The sequence below is a fragment of the Pelodiscus sinensis genome, chromosome 7 (assembly GCF_052426305.1).
Source record: "Pelodiscus sinensis isolate ZL-2025 chromosome 7, ASM5242630v1, whole genome shotgun sequence".
NCBI lineage: Eukaryota > Metazoa > Chordata > Testudines > Trionychidae > Pelodiscus > Pelodiscus sinensis.
This window is the reverse complement of record NC_143058.1, coordinates 3,962,300-3,981,959: the sequence shown is the minus strand read 5'-3', so window position 1 is coordinate 3,981,959 and position 19,660 is coordinate 3,962,300. Positions and strand designations below refer to the sequence as shown.

The 19,660-nt window shown below is 50.0% G+C and overlaps 1 long non-coding RNA gene across 1 annotated transcript in view; it reads left to right on the top strand.

Annotated features, from left to right (window-relative positions):
• LOC112546075 (uncharacterized) overlaps nucleotides 1-17,499 on the top strand; it is a 30,270-nt gene extending 12,771 nt beyond the window's left edge. The window contains exon 5 of the long non-coding RNA XR_012905101.2: nucleotides 17,485-17,499. This is a non-coding gene — a long non-coding RNA (uncharacterized LOC112546075). The remainder of the gene's footprint in view (nucleotides 1-17,484) is intronic.
• Nucleotides 17,500-19,660: the final 2,161 nt, after the last annotated feature.

Below are 19,660 nucleotides of genomic sequence, written 5' to 3'. Positions count from 1 at the left end.
CCAAGCATAGTTACAGGCTGGGAACCGATTGACTAAGCAGCAGTTCAGCAGAAAAGGACCTGGGGATTACAGATATGAGTCAACAGTGTGTCCTTGTAGCCAAGAAGGTGAATGGAATATTAGGCTGAATTCGTAGGAGCATTTCCAGAAGATCTAGAGAAGTGATTATTCCCCTTTATTCGGCATCGGTGAGGCCACATGTGGAGTATCACATCTAATTCAAGGCCCCTATGATGGCAAGGATGTGGATATATTGGAGAGGGTCCAGTGAAGGGCAACAAAAATGATGAGGGGGCTGGAGCACATGACTTATGAGAAGAAGCTGAGGGATTTGGGCTTGGTTAATCTTCGAAAGAGAAGAAGGAGTGGGATCTGAGAGCAGCCTTCAACGACCTGAAGGGGGGTTCCAAAGAGGATGGAGCGAGGCTGTTCTCAGTGGTGACACGTGACAGAAGGAGGAGCAATGGTCTCATGTTGCAGTGGGGGAGGTCTAGGTTGGAGATTAGGAAGAACGATTTCCCTAGGAGGGTGGGGAAGCACTGGGCTGGGTTCCCTAGGGAGGGGGTGGAATCTCCATCCCTAGAGGTTGTTAAATCCCAGCTTGACAAAGTCCTGGCTGGGATGATTGAGTTGGGATTGGTCCTGCATTGGGCAGGGGGTTGAGTTCGATGGCCTCCTGAGGGCTCTTCCGACCCTAGGAGTCTACGAACTGTGGTAGCATGTCCTTAAGCTACTTAAATGCCACCATAATCTTGAAGGCTACGTCTAGACTGGCCAGTTTTTCCACAAAATCAGCCGCTTTTCCGGAAAAACTTGCCAGCTCTCTACACTGGCCGTTTGAATTTCCACAAAAGCACTGACTTCCTACTATAAGAAATCAGTGCTTCTTGCAGAGATACTATGCTGCTCCCGTTCGGGCAAAAGTCCCTTTTGCGCAAAGCTTTTGCGCAAAAGGGCCAGTGTAGACAGCTCAGATTTGTATTGCTCAAAAAAGCCCCGATCGCGAAAATGGCTTTTGTGAAAAAGCGTCCGTGCCAATCTAGACGCTCTTTTCCGAAAATGCTTTTAACGGAAAACTTTTCCATTAAAAGCATTTCCGGAAAATCATGCCAGTCTAGATGTAGCCCTCGAGGTGTTTTCTGCTAAGAAATAATAGTCATTGTTTCAAAAAATACAGACCTGTGTGTGTGTGTGTGTGTGTGTGTGAAAGAGAGAGAGAGAGAGAGAGAGAGTGTGTGTGTATGAGCGAGAGTGTGTGTGTGTGTGCATGTGTGTGAGAGTGTGTGTGTGCATGTGTGTGAGAGTGTGTGTGTGTGCATGTGTGTGAGAGAGTGTGTGTGTGCATGTATGTGTGTGTGTGTGAGAGAGAGAGTGTGTGTGTGTGTGCATGTGTGTGTGTGTGTGTGCAAGAGAGAGAGTGTGTGTGTGTGTGTGTGCATGTATGTGTGTGTGTGTGAGAGAGTGTGTGTGTGTGTGTGTGTGTGTGTGTGTGAGAGAGAGAGAGAGAGAGAGTGTGTGTGTGTGCATGTGTGTGTGTGTGTGTGTGTGTGAGAGAGAGAGTGTTGCCTGCTACCTTGGATTTCTTTTTCTTCTCTATATCCCGATGAACAAGTGCAGCTGGGGGAAACTTTGCTACCTGGCTCACAAAAAATCATTTGGAAGAGCACACTCTGTTCACTTCCGTCTGCTCCCAGTTGCGTGCGTTTCCAACAGCAAAAAAATTCCCCAGCCAGCAAAGGCTCTGCTGCACAGGAGAAATACTGTGTATTGGTTACACTTGGCTGTCATAAAAAGCTTTAATTTGTCATTTCTGGAGCGCTTGAGCCCTGGGTAAAGGAAATTACAGTATCGTAACCTCAGAGTGAGAAACACATGCTTTTAAATGCTCCAGGTCAACCTTAAAAAGCAGAGGACGGGCAACACAGTCCCGCAACGCCCCCCTCCAACCTGGGAAAAGACACTGAGAATGAGAACTCGGTCCCTGGAAAGAAATTGTTCGGTGCCAGGCTTACACGGGGTTTATTGGAGGAGCAACCTCATGCAAGCCCAGAGAAGTGGAGTTCTCTGGCTAGCTAGCCAGCTTAGCTAACGAACTGGAGAAGGTGCGGCTGCATTTTTAATAAAGGACACCCCGAAACAAGGGCTCCCTCTCTCTCCAGGGGCACGCATGGGCCGAACAGGGAAGCGTCGGAGACTGATTCTCAGCATCACAACCAAGGGAGGCAATTTTTCCTGGTAGAGTGGAGACAAACTTTATTTCCATCAGCATTACCGGGAAAGTTCATCCTTTTGTTTCTAGACCGAGCGTAGAGGTAGCATGGCCGGGTGCAAGGATGGATTTGGTGAGCAGAGGGGTGGATCCTTACAATGTCCCTGAGAAGAATTCATGGCCAGGGGATTCCAGTTGTATCTATTGCCCCACTCACCTTTTTAGAAAGTAACTGCCATTTTGTGTAAGCCAGATTCCTAAGTGTTACCTTTCTCCAATCTCATTAGACGCCCCCGGGAAATGTTCTTTCTAGCAGGGGTGATGTAGCAGCAACCAAAGAGGAAGAGACTCCATCAAAGGCAGGAACCTCCCCGTCCCCGAAGATTGTATAAGCTGAATGGCTGAGGCAGAAAAAGGGCGGGAGGGGAAACTGAGGCATGGAGAGAGGCAATGACTTGTCCCAAGTCACACAGTGGGCCCGAGGCCGAGATAGGAATCAGATCCAAGCCCCAGCATCAGGGCCTTTCCCCTGCATCATGCCAAATATAACTGGAGACTGATGGATTAGCCACGAGGTTCAATACAGTTAGGCTACGTCTAGACTGGCATGATTTTCCGGAAATGCTTTTAACGGAAAAGTTTTCCGTTAAAAGCATTTTCGGAAAAGCGCGTCTAGATTGGCAGGACACTTTTCCGGAAAAGCACTTTTTCTGGAAAAGCATCCGTGGCCAATCTAGACGCGCTTTTCCTCAAAAAAGCCCTGATCGTCATTTTCGCGATTGGGGCTTTTTTGTGCAAAACACTACTGTGCTGTCTACACTGGCCCTTTTCCGGAACAGTTTTCCGGAAAAAGACTTTTGCCCGAACGGGAGCAGCATAGTTTTTCTGGAAAAGCACTGATGATTTTCCATTAGATCATCAGTGCTTTTCCGGAAATTCAAGCGGCCAGTGTAGACAGCTGGCAAGTTTTTCCAGAAAAGCGGCTGATTTTCCGGAATAAGTTGCCAGTGTAGACACAGCCCCTGCGTAACCTGGCATCTCTCTCTTCAGTTTCCCCTATAAAACTCTAGTCCTGTTTTTACATCATGCCTTTTTATGTGGTTTATAAGCACATCCAAAATACGTTGATACGTTCGGGACCAAATCGGGCCCACATCTGAAGTCCTATATAGAAATCTACTCCCCCCCCACCCCATGGTCTGATCTATTCCCCCTCTCCTGCCCCCTGCCCATGGTCTGATCTCCAAACAGAGTCATTCCTGCTCTTCACTTGTTTCTGGTTTCACCATTCTGCCTCCATCCTGACTCAAAAAAGTCTATTTTTAGGCACTGCCACATGGGGGTGAGTATTATTCAGAGATGAAGCTGTTCCAAGAAAGAGCCATTTTGCCCTTAAAAGACCAAACCCTGCAGTTCTTACTCAGGATTGGACCTGAAGGATCAGAGTGCATTATTTTCCTCTGTCCTTTGCTACAACTTACATTGGGTAGTGATATCCGGAGAGAGACTGAGCTTAGAAAAGAGGAGACGAAGGGGGGATAGGATAGGGGTCTATAAAATCATGATAGGTATGGAGAAAGTTTATAAGAATAAGTAATTTACTTGTTCCCATTACATAAGAACTAGGGGGTCACCAAATGAAATCAACCGATAGAAGGTTTAAAACACACAAAAGGAAGCATTTCTTCATGCAGCGCAGAGTCAACCTGTGGAACTCCTCGCCAGAGGATATGGTGAAGAGCAGGACTTTATCAGGGTTCAAAAAAGAACTAGATAAATTCATGGAGGATAGGTCCGCCAGTACTTATTAGCCAGGATGGGTAGGAATGGTGTCTCTAGCCTCGGTTTGTCTGGAAATGGATGACAGGAGAGGGATCACGCAATGATTACCTGTTCTGTTTACACCCACTGGGTCAGCTGGCAAAGTCAGCAAGCCAAGCACAGTTTTAGAACTGGAGATAGTGTGAGGAGACTCTATTAGGTTTCACAAAATCTCAAGCTATCTAGCTCGCTGGCTCTTTATTCAGCTACGTGGGTATGCAGTTCCCATAGCAAGTGGGAGTTTTCAGTGCGTGTCCAGTTCTGGGTTTTGTTTTGGCTGTGGGAATATGGCCTATTTCTAACATGCAAGATCCCCCTGTTGCATGCTGGCACTCTCAGAAGGGAGAGACAGGCAAGAGGGAGACGGGAGAGGGAGAAGAGCGTGATAACGGTCCTTCCTTTTCATGGCCGGGCCCAGCTTGTCCCCCTGGGGGACAGGAATCCGTTCCAAGTCTGGGATGTCTCCCGTTTCCTTGGCGGGTTCTTATTTCAACGGCTTTGGGAACCGAACTGCCTGCGAGTCCCACGGCCTTGGCTGGAATGGGGCAGAGGGAGGAGCTGGCCCGTATTACCGCCAAGAGAGCCCCGCTTCTTCAGACCATGCTGGGTGCAAGTGCCGTGATGACCTCCTTCCCAGCCTAGGCCTGCTGCTCCATGGTTGGGGCTTTGTTGTTCTTCCGAGAAGTTTTTCCAGGAGGATTCCAGGAAGCTAGTGCTGATGAATCCTTTGGGAAGGGTGCTGGCTGCGTACGATTCCCCTCATGTCCTTGACCTATGCCCAAGACTCCGGAATGAATGTGAGCAGACTTCTTGTTGCGGGTAATCAAAATGGCCGCTTCTTGTTTTGGCCAGCCGCCCTGAGGGGACGGCTCGGCCATCTGCCTCATTCTCTGAAGTTGCCCGGAGAGACAAGATGGGTGCGGGTATATCATTTATTGGATCCACTCCTGCTAGCGGGCGACGCATGCTTTCCAGCTTACACGGAGCTCGTATTCGGGGCCTGATGCTTCTCTTTGTCCAGCGGAAGCTGCTGCAATGCAAGAGATTGCCTCACCCACCGTGTCACTCTCCTGTCCTGTGGCCTATGTGGCTTCATCAACCACGCGTACAATGATTCGGGGGCTGGAGCACATGACCTATGAGGAGAGGCTGAGGGATTTGGGTTTGTTTAGTCTGCAGAAGAGAAGAGTGAGGGGGGATTTGAGAGCAGCCTTCAACTTCCTGAAGGGGGGTTCCAAAGAGGCTGGAGAAAGGCTGTTCTCAGTGGTGGCAGATGGCAGAACAAGGAGCAATGGGCTCAAGTTGCAGTGGGGGAGGTCTAGGTTGGATATTAGGAAAAACTATTTCCCTAGGAGGGTGGGGAAGCACTGGGCTGGGTTCCCTAGGGAGGAGGTGGAATCTCCATCCCTAGAGGTGTTGAAGTCTCGGTTTGACCAAGCCCTGGCTGGGATGATGGAGTTGGGTTGGTCCTGCTTTGGGCAGGGGGCTGGACTCGATGGCTCCTGAGCTGTCTGCCAGCCCTGGGATTCTATGGCTCTATGCACCTTAGCCTGGGCGTTCCTTCTCCTGCCTGATTTGAGATTGCTTTAGGGTCTAAAAAAGCCACCCCCGACCTGTCTTCTTGGGAACATTCACAGTGACTCGCCTGGTGTTGAAGTGTGGGCATCCCCACGAGGTGTGTATTCGCCGTAATAGAGGCTCTGTATTTCACAGGACAGAGCCAGTTCATAGATCTCAGTCGTACCCCATTTGCCATTTCCTTTGCTGCCCCCTTGCCTTTCCCCACCTTCCTTCTCCTGGCAAAGCCCCACCCTTTCCCTGCTGCCAGGGACCTGTGCAGGGGGTCTTTTCCGTGGCTTGCCTCCGTAGTAGCCCCCAAGAAGGCTGTTGCCTGCCTTCTCAGCAGCACCTAGTAAGTGGAGTGGGTGCTCTGGATAACAGAGGGCTTGCCTTACAGAGAAGATCAACCCTCCAGAGGTCGATCTTTCAGCGTTTGATTTAGCAGGTCTAGTCTAGACCCCCCAAATCAAACGCCGAAGGCAGTCCCACTCTCCGGCGTCGTGTACTCCTCATTCTGTGAGGAGTAAGGGAAACTGACTGCATTGTGTGCGGTGGCTCAGTTTAAGGTAATCCAGATCCAGCTACACTTTTTACGTAGCTGGATGATGGACCTTCAGCTGACCTGCCTGGTCTAGTGTCGACTAGGCTTGTGGGTGCCAACACGCATGAATCTGGGGGCTGGCAAAGGCTGGCTGAGCCTGGGACACTGAAAGAGCTGGGACAGCAGGCCTCATACAGGGCTCATCACGGAAACAGGAAGGCAGCTGGCCAATCACGTGCCAAGTCCCAGACCGTAGTAGCACATGCACCTTGGGGTGGAAGCCAGTCTTCTTGTAAGAACAATGCTGAGACTAGGACTGCATTTGTTAGTCTCCTGAAGACCTAATGTCTGTGGCCTAAATCCAAAACTGCATGGTCTAATACTCAGAACTCCATGGGGCATCTGGGAACAGCAGTGAAACTCAATTGCACAATATTTATTCATTAAGCGTTATCGTTTTTATTTAGCCTTATCGTAGGCCTGCAATACAGGTTGAACCTCTCTAGTCCGGCACTCTCTGGTCCGGCAACATCCATGGTCCGGCATGATTTCAGGTAGCCAGATGTCCACTTATCATGGGTGTGGCCAAGTTTCCTGCTGTCCCATAAAGTTTGTTTACAGCTACAGTGGCTCTCAGTGTTCTGTGCTGTTATTTAGCTCTAACTTACCCTAAATGTCTTCTCAGACCCCAGTAAACAGTGGAAGTGTTGGTCATGGTGCTAGACAACACTGACCTCCTGTGATTTGGCAAACTCTCTGGTTCGGCACCAGTCAAGTCCTGAGGGAGCCAGATTAGAGAGGTTCAACCTATACATTTTTATGTTGGCCGTGTTGCTGTAGGCATGTGGGTCCCAGAATATAAAAGAGAGGTAAAGTCATATCTTTTATAGTGATTCCTGTTGGTGGAAGAGGCAGAGATAAGGTTTGGGGGCACACAGAGCTCTTCCTTATACATTGGTATACAGATGCTACAGGCAACATGCACAGAGGTGCGTATATTTTAATATATAAACTCCGCAAAAGGTTTGGGATATGAAATGGATTCAGTTATTCGACAACAATCGTGTTTTGTGTTGCTCTATAAGCCTCCACATTCTAGATCTAATTCCAAGACTTACATTTTTAATAATACTACCAACAAACAATCAAAACCACATTGGTGAACTATTTCATTCATATGTAAAGTGATGAGATTTCCCGCCCCTGCCCCCCTCTGGGACAACACAATATAATAAAACCTTTTTTCGACACTAAGGAAGTAGGTCCCTGGAGCAAACAATACATGGGAAAGAGATTGATTTTCACAAGCTGTTACCATGTTTTCAACCCTCATCCCCTAGCCCTGTCCAAATATATATCGGAAACCGCTCGAACAAGGAAACACGGGATCAGACAGACTTTTGGTTGAGAGACGTGCAGGGCAAAATGAATGATCACAGACTGAAATTAATCAAAACTTTTCTAGGGGATGGATCCGATCTTCTGTAGGGGTATGTTTACACTACCCTCCTAATTCGAAATAGGAGGGTAATGTAGGCATACCGCAATTGCAAATGAAGCCCGAGATTTGAATTCCTCGTGGAATGAGGAGTACAGCTAGTTCGGATTAGGAAGCCTAATCCGAACTAGCTACTCCGTGCCGCGTGTAGCCGCGCGGCACGGGGTTCGAACTGCCGGCATTTAAAAATGGCGCCGGCCGGCTTTATGCAAATGAAGCCCGGGAAATTCAAATCCCGGGCTTCATTTGCAATTGCGGTATGCCTACATTACCCTCCTATTTCGAATTAGGAGGGTAGTGTAGACATACCCTAGGAGTCTGTCCTGCCACCTTTGATGGATTGTGCTCTTTTGGGGCAACTCATTTATGTCTGCCACCTGTTTGTGAAGTGCCGTGCATGCTTTTGATGCTACGCTGCTACAGACACCCCAGCAACTGGCAAACGGGAACTATACACCCTTCAATGCGATGTAATTTATTTTCCATCCAGTGGCTTTACATTGCTGCCATGTGTAATTGGTGCTGCACCTACCAGCAAGTGGCATTTTGAAGCATATTGGCAAGCCGTGTTTTGTAAAAGGATGGCTCCGTGAACACGAAACACGAGGGCTGTGTCAACACTGGCATGATCTTGCACCAGAGCGGCTGCTTTTGCCCAAAAACATGCTGCCTGTCTACACTGGCAGGGAGTGCTTGCACAAGAACACTGACATTCTAATATGTGACATCAGGGCTTCTTGCACAAAAACTATGATGCTCCCGCTCAGGAATAAGCCCTCTTGCACAACTGTTCTTGCACAAGAGGCCAGTGTAGACAGGCAAAATGAAATTCTCTCTTCCTCCTCTCCCTCCCCCCTGTAGGGAGGGTTTTTAAGTAGGCCTCAAGGCAGCCCCAATCAGCTTCACCTGGACCTTAATTGATTTGTAGCTGCCCTGACTAAGCTGCCCTAATTAGCCAGGATTGCTGACTCTCTCTGCAAGGGCTGCCTCTCTCCCCTTCCACCAAGCCCTTTAACCTGCTCTATCGCACCTGCTCTGTCCCAGTGCACACGGGTAGGACGACACAGACGCATGGCTAATTAATCCAGCAGAATCAGAAAGAAAGCAAGGATTTGGCTATCCAAACACCAGGTGTTTCCAAAAGATGAATGCACTGCCCCTACCCGTAGGCATATAGGGTACGTCTGCATGGCAGTGTTATTTCAAAATAACTAAATACGCATCAACGCTACAAGCCTTTAATCTGAAATCACGTCGAGCTGGAGGACTTCTTACTCCGACTCCTGGCAACCTCCATTCCACGAGCAGTAAGGGACATCGAAGGAGGAGTGTTCTTCCTTCGACTTCCGGCTGTGTAGGCAGCGCCAAATGCCGAGTGAGGCTATTTCGACTTCAGCTACGCAATTGACATAGCTGAAGTTGTGCAGCTGAATTGGACGTTAGCCCTGCAGCGTAGACGTACCCAGAGAGATCAGAGGGTGGCGATGCTGTTGAAAATACTTCAGAACAGGGCACTTTGGCACATCTCCTGCTACATCAAATTTCACAGGCTCAAACTTAAAAGGACCGAGGAGAAAAAAATAAAAGGGCTTTGAAAACTGCAGGTCACGGAGGAAATACCTAAGTTTCAGTGAACAGACTTTATTTGCGAAAGGTGCATCCCCTCACAAGAGCTCTCTGAAGCTACCACCCTTGGCCTGGATCACCGAATCCCAAAGGGTGCACTTGACCTTCGAGATCAGCATTTTGCTCGCAAAAACTAAGTGCAGGGGACTTTGTGGCCCAGGAGAACGTGTCCTGCAAGACGCCTGGTGTTTTGGTGGAACAAAGCTAGGGAGAAGGAAAAGAAACAAAGCAACAACGGCGAAGAAGTCGCTGGGAATAGTCTTTGCCGAGCTGATGGCACACGTCGAGGACAGAGGCGTGGTTCCCATCTTGAAACGAGCAGAGCTCCCGAAGTAAAACCCTCTATCCCGCCACACATTCCAGATCTCCACCCACACAATGGAGGATGCTGGGGCTGCTTGCTTTCCACCAAGATACTGGACGGGCCCTCCGAAAGCCGGGCGAGAAAGATGATGACTCCCTCTGTCCCAAACAGCGAAAATATCCAAAGAGCTGCTTGCAATGAATGCAGTTTTACTAGACCGGGATCCCAGATCCCAGCCAAACCAGAGCGCTCTTGGCATGGATGTCCATGGCCAAACATTAAAACACGGTGGCAACCCATTTCCATTCCTCCAGCGACTGTTACTTTGGCACAACGGTTGCAGAACAACAACGCTCGTCAGCCAAGTTTAGGCGGCTAATAAGAAATGAAAGTCTAGGGCCTCCAGGGGAGTATTCTTGGAATGGCTTCCAGCCCCATGTGAAGGGCCAGCGAGACAGGCAGAACTGTAGGAGTTTTAATATGTGGGGCATGCTAACACCAGGCACAAAATACCTAGCGATGGCCGAGGCCTGGGGGACAGGTGAACCCTGCTCCGGGAAGGCCGGCCTGTCTGGGACAACTGGTGGTTCTAGTTAGTTGTTGAGTATATGTATAAAAGGCTAACCTTAAAAATCAACAAATAGTCTGGTAGCACTTTACGTTTAATTCTTATGCTAATGGGCTAACCAAGGATATTGGACGGCTCACACGCTATCTTCAACCTTTTAATAACTTAAAGGGGGGAGGGAAAGCTCAGTGGTTTGAGCACTGGCCTGCTAAACCCAGAGTTGTGAGATCAATTTTTAAGGGGGCCATTTGGGGCAAAATGTGTCAGGGATGGTACTGGGTCCTGCTGTGAGGGCAGAGGACTGGACTCAATGACTTCTCAAGGTCCCTTCCAGTTCTGTGAGATGGTATATCTCCATATATTAACCAACCAACCAACCAACGTGCTAATGGTTCTTAACAGATTCCTGTAACTACTTGAACTATTTACCCACCATCTACATGTTTTGTTGGTCCTTAGAGTGCTGCTAGACTGAGTGTTGTTTTTTAAGTTTTATCTACTCACTGTCTCTCTTTTTCATCCTCCCCTCCCCTTTCCCCCACTCCCATCCCTTATTTATCCTTAGATCTGGACTCACTATACTCCAGTCATCTGAAGAAGTGGGCTGTGCCCAGGAAAGCTCATGATACCAGCTACACGTGTTGTTAGTCTTTAAGGTGCTACTAGACTAATTGTTGGTTTTTAAGTTTTTCCTGTTACAGACTCACTCGGCTATCCCGCTGAAGCTGTATAAAAGGGTGTCAAGGATGCTCAGGGCTTTGGAGGAGCACTCTTTTTTATTGTGGATGATGGAGGTGAGGTCCAGCGATGGCTATTAGCCAGGATGGGTAGGGAGGGTGTCCCTAACCTCTGTGTGTCAGATGCTGGAAATGGGCGACAAGGGAGGGGTCACGTGATGATTCCCTGTTGTGTTCCCTCCCTCTGGGGTACCTGGCATTGGCCACCGTCGGCAGACAGGATACTGGGCTAGATGGACCTTTGGTCTGACCCAGTCTGGCCACACTTACGTTCTCATGCGGAGTAGTAAAAACAGGAATGAAGGAATTAAAAGAGGGGGACGTTGGTGCGTGAGGATGGCTGGTGGTGGAGAGAGGGGTGAGCTGGGGTCCTTTCACCAGCTCAGTCCCACAAGCATGTGGTTCATTTGTCAGACAGGACGGCTGGTACTTGTATCTTCCAGGGTAGAACCTCTACCAAGGGCCAGGATGCGGACGGTCTTGTGTTTTAGGCACAGGACTGGGAGTCAAGACTCCTCAAGTCTACGCCCCAGACTCTTTTCCTGGGCGACCTTGGGCTAGCCGGGTCATCGCTCTGCACCTCGGTTTCCCCATCTGTAAAATGGCACTAATAAAAATCCAGGGTTGCTCTCTCTCGTTCCTTCTCCTGCTCTTGGCTTTGTGTCTCTGCTGTGGCCTAGGCCCGGAAGCACTGCCCAGTGCCAGCGTATCGATTGCTCACCTCGGCCAAACCTTTCAGAGCCACCAGCTCCTTCTGTGAAGGACAACCGGTGCCACACGCCGCCTCAGCTGAGCAGCGTGGCAAGGAGATGTGAATTAGATCAGACTTTAAAGCATATACCCCTTGTGGCCGGGTCTCTGGAGGCTGTGTAGCCTAGTGGCTAGGCTGCTGAGATGGGTGGAAAAGGGGGGGAAGGTTGCCCCCTTATCTTTCCTCTCAGAAACTCCAAGCAACTCCCTATTTCAGTCCTTAAATTTGAGGTGTGGCCCCAAGAATCCAGATTCCCCTTAGTGGGAGTTTCTTCATAGGTTGCTTCTGTTGAGTGGGGCTTACTTGCTGCCATGACTACTGGGCTGGCAGGCCCTGGTTCGTGCCCTCAGGTCACCAAACCAAGCTCCTGCCCCCTCACCAGTCAGCCCCAAAATGAGCCAGGTACCTTCCTTTTCTCTCGCATTGGTTGTCGGTAAAGTGAGGCGGAGCTGGCTGGACTCAGAGGTTTTCTTTAACCCCTCCTTTCCCACCCCCTCACAACCCTGCACTCACGGAAGTCTAGGTTAACCCTTCCCTCTGAACCTCCCAGAGTTCCTGGTCTTCTCGGTACCTGCTTTTCACCGAGACTGGGCACCTGTAGCGAGTCAGCCTGGCCTCCCGCGGAGCCGGACGTGGCAAAGACAGTCTTAGTTTGTCTCTTGGAGATGACGGAGCACACGGTGGGGAGCGAACCCTGAGGCCAAGAAGCGAAACGAATTCACAGCCCTGAGCTCTGGGGACGGAAGGAGCGCGAGTATTTTGGGCAGCAATGGAAAGCAACCTGCCTTTAAAACCTGTCGACTCTCTTTTGTGAAGTGATTTACGGTTTTGTTTGTGTGCACGGGTGCTGGAGCCCTCCGTAATGTGAATGGCCAGTATATTAGCCTGGCTAGATTGTTGAATCATGTCTCCGTATTCCCTCTGGCTTGTAAATAGCCATGCAGCACTACCTGGCCAGACTAGTTCCATGCCATAGGTATTTACAATCGCCGCGATTCACTTAATTCTAGGGCACGACAGGACATGTCCCAGCCAGGTAACCCTGTGGGACCTTCCCAGATTTTCTTGGCTTCCATGCCACTGACCATGTTTCACTCACTCCAAAGGCCTTCCTATTGATTGCCACCACCAGCCAACGAACAGAGAAACATCCCTTCATGGTCAAAGAGAGGAATCTCTTGGTAACTTGGTGCCTTTTGTAGTGCCTTCTGTCTGAGAACTCTTGGGACTTTGAAGCTGTAAGCCCCAGAACATTCCTTTGGGACACCGCAGCTTTATTATGCCCATTTTACAGATGGGGAAAATGAGGACAACAGAAGAGTAGTGATTTGCCCACAGTCACCCAGCTAAGATTCTTCCAGCATCACTTTTCACTCTATATCCAACCAAGTCTGAAAGAATTGGGCTTGTTTAGTTTGGAAAAGAGAAGACTGAGAGGGGACATGATAGTGGTTTTCAAGTATCTAAAAGGGTGTCACAAGGAGGAGGGAGCAAAATTGTTCTGCTTGGCCTCTGAGGATAGGACAAGAAGCAAGGGGCTTAAACTGCAGCGAGGGAGGTTTAAGTTGGACATTAGGAAAAACTTCCTGCCTATCAGGGTTGTCAAACACTAGAATAAATTGCCAAGGGGGGTTGTGGAATCTCCATCTCTGGAGAGCAGGTTAGATAGACATCTATCAGGGATGATCTAGACAGTGCTTGGTCCTGTCGTGAGGGCAGCGGACTGGACTCGATGACCTCTCGAGGTCCCTTCCAGTTCTAGTGTTCTATGATTCTAAGACAACTGAGGTCGCCTGGATGGATTTTATTCACCACCCCAAAATTCAGTCCCAATAGGGCAGAGGCTTTTTTGTGGGTCTGTCTCCCCCCCCAAGATCTTCCCTCCAAGCATCCTTTGTCCCGTCTCTGAATTCCTTGCAAGTCCCTCTCTTCTGGGTCAGCGTACTCTGTTTCCACCGTCTCTTCTATGCGGATGTGAGGTGGGTGCCGGCATGCAGAGCTGGGCTATTAAACTTGTTTTACGACGGCACGGTTGAATTTGTTTCAAATGTACAACTTCCTGGTGACTTCTGGAGCTGGGTCCTTGTAAAGAAAGCATTTTAAACGCTGTGGGACAAGGGATGCGGTTAGGGAGGGAAGGGGGGATGGGAGTGCAGCGAGATTACTAGGGTTACACTTTATAGGTCTATGTACTAATTTTATTGAGCTGGAACAGAGCTATTTTCAAGCCCAAGCACTTTCCAAAAAAGCCAAAAGGCATGTGGGTTTTAATGAGGAACATAGGAATTGCCAGACTGGAGCAGTCTCTTGATCCACCCAGTTATATATCCTGTCTCCGACAGCAGCCAGTCCCAGATGTATCGGAGAAAAGTGCAAGAACCCCCAATAATTAGAAGTGGAATAATCTACCCCTCATCCTAATCCCTATAAGTGTGGGTCTAGACTACACCTTTCTGTTAACAGAGAGATGTAGATTAGGCACATGGAAATTGCTAATGAAGCTGGGATTTAAATATCCAGTGCCTCATTAGCATAAATATGGCCGCCGCTTTTTTTCGAAATTGAGTTTTTTCGAAAAAAAATGGCAGTCTAGACATGGATCTGTCGAAAATAAACCTTTTTTCGACAGATCCCGTAAACCTCGTTTTTTTCAGGGATACAGGATCTGTCGAAAAAGGGTTTATTTTTGACAGATCTGCATCTAGACTGACTTTTTTTTCCCAAAAAACTCCGTTTCAAAAAAAGCAGCGGCCATGTTTCTGCTAATGAGGCATGGGATAATTAAATCCTGGCTTCATTAGCAATTTCAACATGCTTGATTTGCAGCCCTCTGTCGACAGAGAGATGCAGTCTAAACGTAGCCTAAGAGTTAGAGCCCATTGTGTTCCCGGAAGTATGAGGTTTCATATCCTTCCCAAATTTCCTTCCTAAATATAACAACTCTGGGTATTCATCTTCTTCATATAAGTGTCCTAACCTTGTCTTTGAATCTTGCTAAACAGTTGGCCTCACTGACATCCTGTGTCGGTGAGTTCCACAGTCTAATTATGCTCTGTGTGAACAAGTATTTCATTTGATCCGTTTCGAATTTGCCACCTTTCCATTTCGTTGAATGTCTCCTTGTTTTTATAAGAACATAAGAATGGGTCAGACCAAATGTCCGTCTAGCCCAGTGTCCTGTCTGCCGACAGTGGCCAATGCCAGATGTCCCAGAGGGAGTGAACAGAACAGGAAATCATCCAGTGATCCCTCCCCTGTCACCCATTTCCAACCTCTGACAAATAGAGGCTAGGATACCATTCCTACCCTTCCTGACTAATAAGTATTGATGGACCAGTCCTTCATGATTGTATCTAGCTCTTTTCTGAACCCTGTTAAAGTTCTGGTCTTCACAACATCCTCTGGCAAGGAGTTCCGCAGTTGTACTGTGCACTGTGTGAAGAAAAACTTCCTTTTGTTTGTTTTAAACCTGCTGTGTCTTCACTTCATTTGGTGACTCTCAAGTCTTTTGTGTAAAGAGAGAGGGAGAACAGACTCTCCCAAACAACTTTCTCTAGCCCATCTGTAATTTGGGTCCATTCACTGCGTTCCTTCTCATTTGTCTCCTTTCTCAGGCAAACCAGCCCAGTTTTCAAGTCTCTTGTCATGATGAGCATTTTTCTATGCACCTAATCATTTTCACTGCCTGCTCCGAGTTTTGCAGTAATCCCCCGAGGTGTTATTTCTGGGTGGAGCAATGGAGAGCCTCTCCGTTCTGCTGCATTCCCAGCCCACGCTGAGTCTGAGGTAAGAACAGAGGCTGCTCATTGGTGGTCTGTCAAGCGAGCGTTAATCTCCCGAGAGAGTTTCTTCTCCCTTGCACTTGGACAACGTCCCCTTGGTTTCATGTCACGCAACAGATTTTACGATATCCCCGCCTGCCAATGTAGACTGTTAGGGTACGTCTAAACTACATGCCTCTGTCGGCAGAGGCATGTAGATTTGTTTGTTCAGCAAAGGCAAATGAAGCCGCGATTTAAATGATCGCGGCTTCATTTACATTTACATGGCTGCCGCGCTGAGCCGACAAACAGCTGATCAGCTGTTTGTCGGCTCATGCGCTAGTCTGGACGTTCCCCCTGTCGACATCAAAGCCCTTTGTCGGCAGCCCCGGTAAACCTCATCCCATGAGGAATAACGGGGCTGCCGACAAAGGGCTTTGATGTCGGCAGGGGGAACGTCCAGACTAGCACACGAGCCGACAAACAGCTGATCAGCTGTTTGTCGGCTCAGCGTGGCAGCCATGTAAATGTAAATGAAGCCGCGATCATTTAAATGGCGGCTTCATTTGCCTTTGCCTATGTGTCTAATCTACATGCCTCTGCCGACAGAGGCATGTAGTCTAGACACAGCCTTAGGGTATGTCTAGACTACATGCCTCTGCCGACAGAGGCATATAAAATAGTCTACCCGACATAGTCAATGAAGCGGGGATTTAAATATCCCCGGCGTCATTAAAATAAATATGGCTGCCGCGCTGTGCCGGCTCAGCTGATCGTCGGCACAGCGCAGCAGTCAAGACGTGGATCGGTCGACAGGGGAAGCCTTTGTTGACCGTTCCTGTAAACCTCATTTCAGGAAGCCAGAGGGAGGCTGCTATTGGGGAAACAAAAACCAGGTTCGATGCCGGATCGGCTGTGTCCGCATCAGGGGAAGAAGCTGCAGGCCTGCAGGCTCATGGCCTAGCACTGTGCCGCAGCTCATTGGTTGCCTAGCGCCCCCTTCCAACAGCTGATCTGGCCTTGTGGTGGTCTCTTCTCATGGGGTTATTCTCCACTCCAGCCTACCCTAAGGGCCGACCTTCTCCCAGGCCCCCCCGCTGCTCTGCCTTCACGGCCAGAGTGGAAACTCCCTCCTTGAAACTCTGTTCTCTGTACCCAGAGAGAGGGACCTCAGAGTCCTTTCTCTCTCACCCTTCAGCCACCTTCTGCTCCATGCTTCCTCCTCTCTGTAACAGAAACCACCCAGTTCCTTCCCCAGTTGGGACTCGTCTTTAATTGGGCCTGGGCCCACCCTCCAGTTGCAGCCAGTACTGTTAAGTGGCTTTCCAGGGCCACATGAACGTTTTATGGGATAGGGGCAGAGGCTCAGTGCATGTCCCGGCAGCAGCACTGTCAGGCAGAAGCAATTTGAGGTGTCCACCCACGGCATGTCCACCGAGTGGTAGAACCGAACCTGGGACCTCTGGAGCTTAGTGCATGAGCCTCTGCCGCTTGAGCTAAAAGCCAGCTGGCTCTCAGCGAACAGAAGGGACCTCATGAGTCATCAAGTCCAGTCCCCTGCCCGCACGGCAGGACCATCTGGATCATCCCTGATCAATGTCTATCCAACCTGCTCGTCAATATCTCCAGAGATGGGGATTCCACAACCTCCCTGGGCAATTTATTCCAGTGTTTAACCCCCGACAGGAAGTTTTTCCTCATGTCCAACCTAAACCTCCCTTGCTGCAATTTAAGCCCATTGCTGCTTGTCCTGTCCTCAGAGGTCAAGGTGGCAGTATGGTTTGTGGGACCTTCCTGCTTTTTCCCCCCTACCCAGCAACCGTTTCCTTCCTCCTGTGTCCTGCAATGCCCAGGAAGAGTTGGGATTTCAGCACGTTTGCAAGGAGCTATTCGGGACTACCAGGGCTAAGTCCTGGTCCAAGGAAATCACTCACTGCCCGGCCATATGGGCCATGATACATGAAAGTAAATTGCTCCCCATCGGGAGGACTGATAGAACCCCAGAACTCTGTGCTAAACATTCCCACTGAGAAGGCTGCAGGGTCATGACCAATGCTCCGAGATCACTGAATTATCTTTAAAAAAAGTCTTCCTCCTCCTCTCCGCAGGCGCTGTCCTTCCTGGTTCGGTCGCGCGCCGCCAGCCTGGCATTCGGCAGCATCCCGTACACCCAGGGCCTCACTGAGTCATCAGGTGTGTGCCTCTCTGACCTCCCTAGCAGAACGGCCCCCCGCGGGACAGACACAGGCTGGTACAATCGGCTGGCAGGTCTGAGCTCATCTGGCAGCTTCATTCCCCGCTGGTGCACTCAGAGATCGTGCCCATTGACAAGCACAGAGAAATACAAGCCGTGTAACTGTTCTGCCCGGGCGGACTGAGTTCCCTCCATCCCCACCCTCCCGGGCCTGGAGACAGCACAGAAACCTGGACGTCGGCTGATTGCCACATTTTCTTTGCAATTGCTTGGTCCAGAGGGACCAGCAGCCAGGATAAGCCCGCTTCCCCCACCTCTGAGCGGACCTAGCCCAGGTATAGCCCTCAGTCCTTCCGGTTCTAGGTGAAGCCAGCCTTTAAAAGCCACGAGGAAGGGAGAGCGCCTTGGTTCGACCTATGACTGCATCTCTCGCTCCCCAGGGCGAGCCGTTAGAACAGGCCATGGGACGGTGGGCAGGGAGCCAGCACCTCTCTGAGCATGTGCCTTCCTGTGGTTTGGTAGCCTTTAAAACAGATCTGATCACAAAGCAAAACGGGACAGCAGGATGCTATTGTGGGAGCTGGAAATTAGACCTTACGAGCTGCCCGGGCCTATTTTTATGGTCAGTAATGAAGGTGATGGCAGCATTGAAACCCAGGGCACCAAAATAAAAGGTGGGCGGGCACCTAAAACGTGCTGCTGCAGGGAGCCTCGGTCCCACCCCTCCAGGAGAAAGGGGGTCACAGGGATTTTAACCACGCAGCTGCTGGGAAAGTGCCCAGGGGTGTCCCGGATCAGAGTACCCCGGCCCTGAATCCGCTGGGCCCTAACACTTTGCTGAGGACTTTGCCAGCTGCGCAGAACAAGCTGGGTGGATGAGGTGGTTGGATTTGTCAGGGTGCCATACGGTTACCCTCCCTCCTACCCATCCCGACTTGCTCTCTGGCTGGCAAAAGGGGAGGCTCCAGATGCCGGTGCTGGAGACAAACTGAATTTATAGGCTCCCTATAGACGTCCTATTAAAGATCTGGAGAAATTCTACCAAAGATACCCGAGGAGAAGATTGCAAAAGCGACGAGGAGTCCTGTGGCACCTTAGAGACTAACTGAAGTGTAGGAGCATAAGCTTTGGTGGGCAAAGACCCACTTCGTCAGATGCATGTAGTCAGATGCACGAAGTGGGTCTTTGCCCACGAAAGCTTATGCTCCTACACTTCAGTTAGTCTATAAGGTGCCACAGGACTCCTCGTCGCTTTTGCAGATTCAGACTAACATGGCTACCCCTCTGATACGAGAAGATTGGGCACCATGTGGCAGGACAGACGGACCAACGTTTGTGTCCTCGCTGAGGCTGATTCCTGCAGCATCGAGGGGATAATCGCCCACAGGCGGCTATGACGGGCTGGTCACGTGGTCAGGATGCCTGACACACACTTGCCTACAGAGATTTTTTATGCTCGGCGGAGGACCGGGACGGGCAGAGCAAGCGCTACAGAGACGTCCTTAAGAACACCTCGGTAAGGCGCGGCATTGATGCTGGCACCAGAGCGAGGCAGGGGAAGGGTCGGGGAACCTAGAGGACCCCCCATCAAAAACGATGCCCGACACTCTGAGATCAAGCATCGTCTCCATGAAGAGGACCAGGGAGCCCAATGTAAGGAGCACGCCGGATCCTGCATTGGCATCACTGGAGACCTCACGGGCAGCCACTGCCACAGCATCGTGTTCCTCACCAGAACTGGCCTCATTTCTCATCTTCGCACTCATCAGGTAGAGGGGTCCACGAGGAAACCTTACTCGCTTCCCAGCGAGATTTACGTACCAGAGGGGGAGCTGGGTTGCTCCGTAACTTTGAAAACAACGAGCAGTCCTGTGGCCCCTTAGAGACTAGGAAATATATTAGGTCTTGGGCTTTCATGGGTAAAAGCCACTTCTCTCAGCCCAGCTCTGCAAACACACTTTCCTCCTGACACCCACCTGTCCTGCAGTGGAGGTCTGCCAATGCCTAAGCGGACCTCCCGTCCCACCCTGCTAGACAGTCCTGGGTTCTCCAACCCTGGCCTGCTGCCTCTCTGCGGTCCCTTATGCACA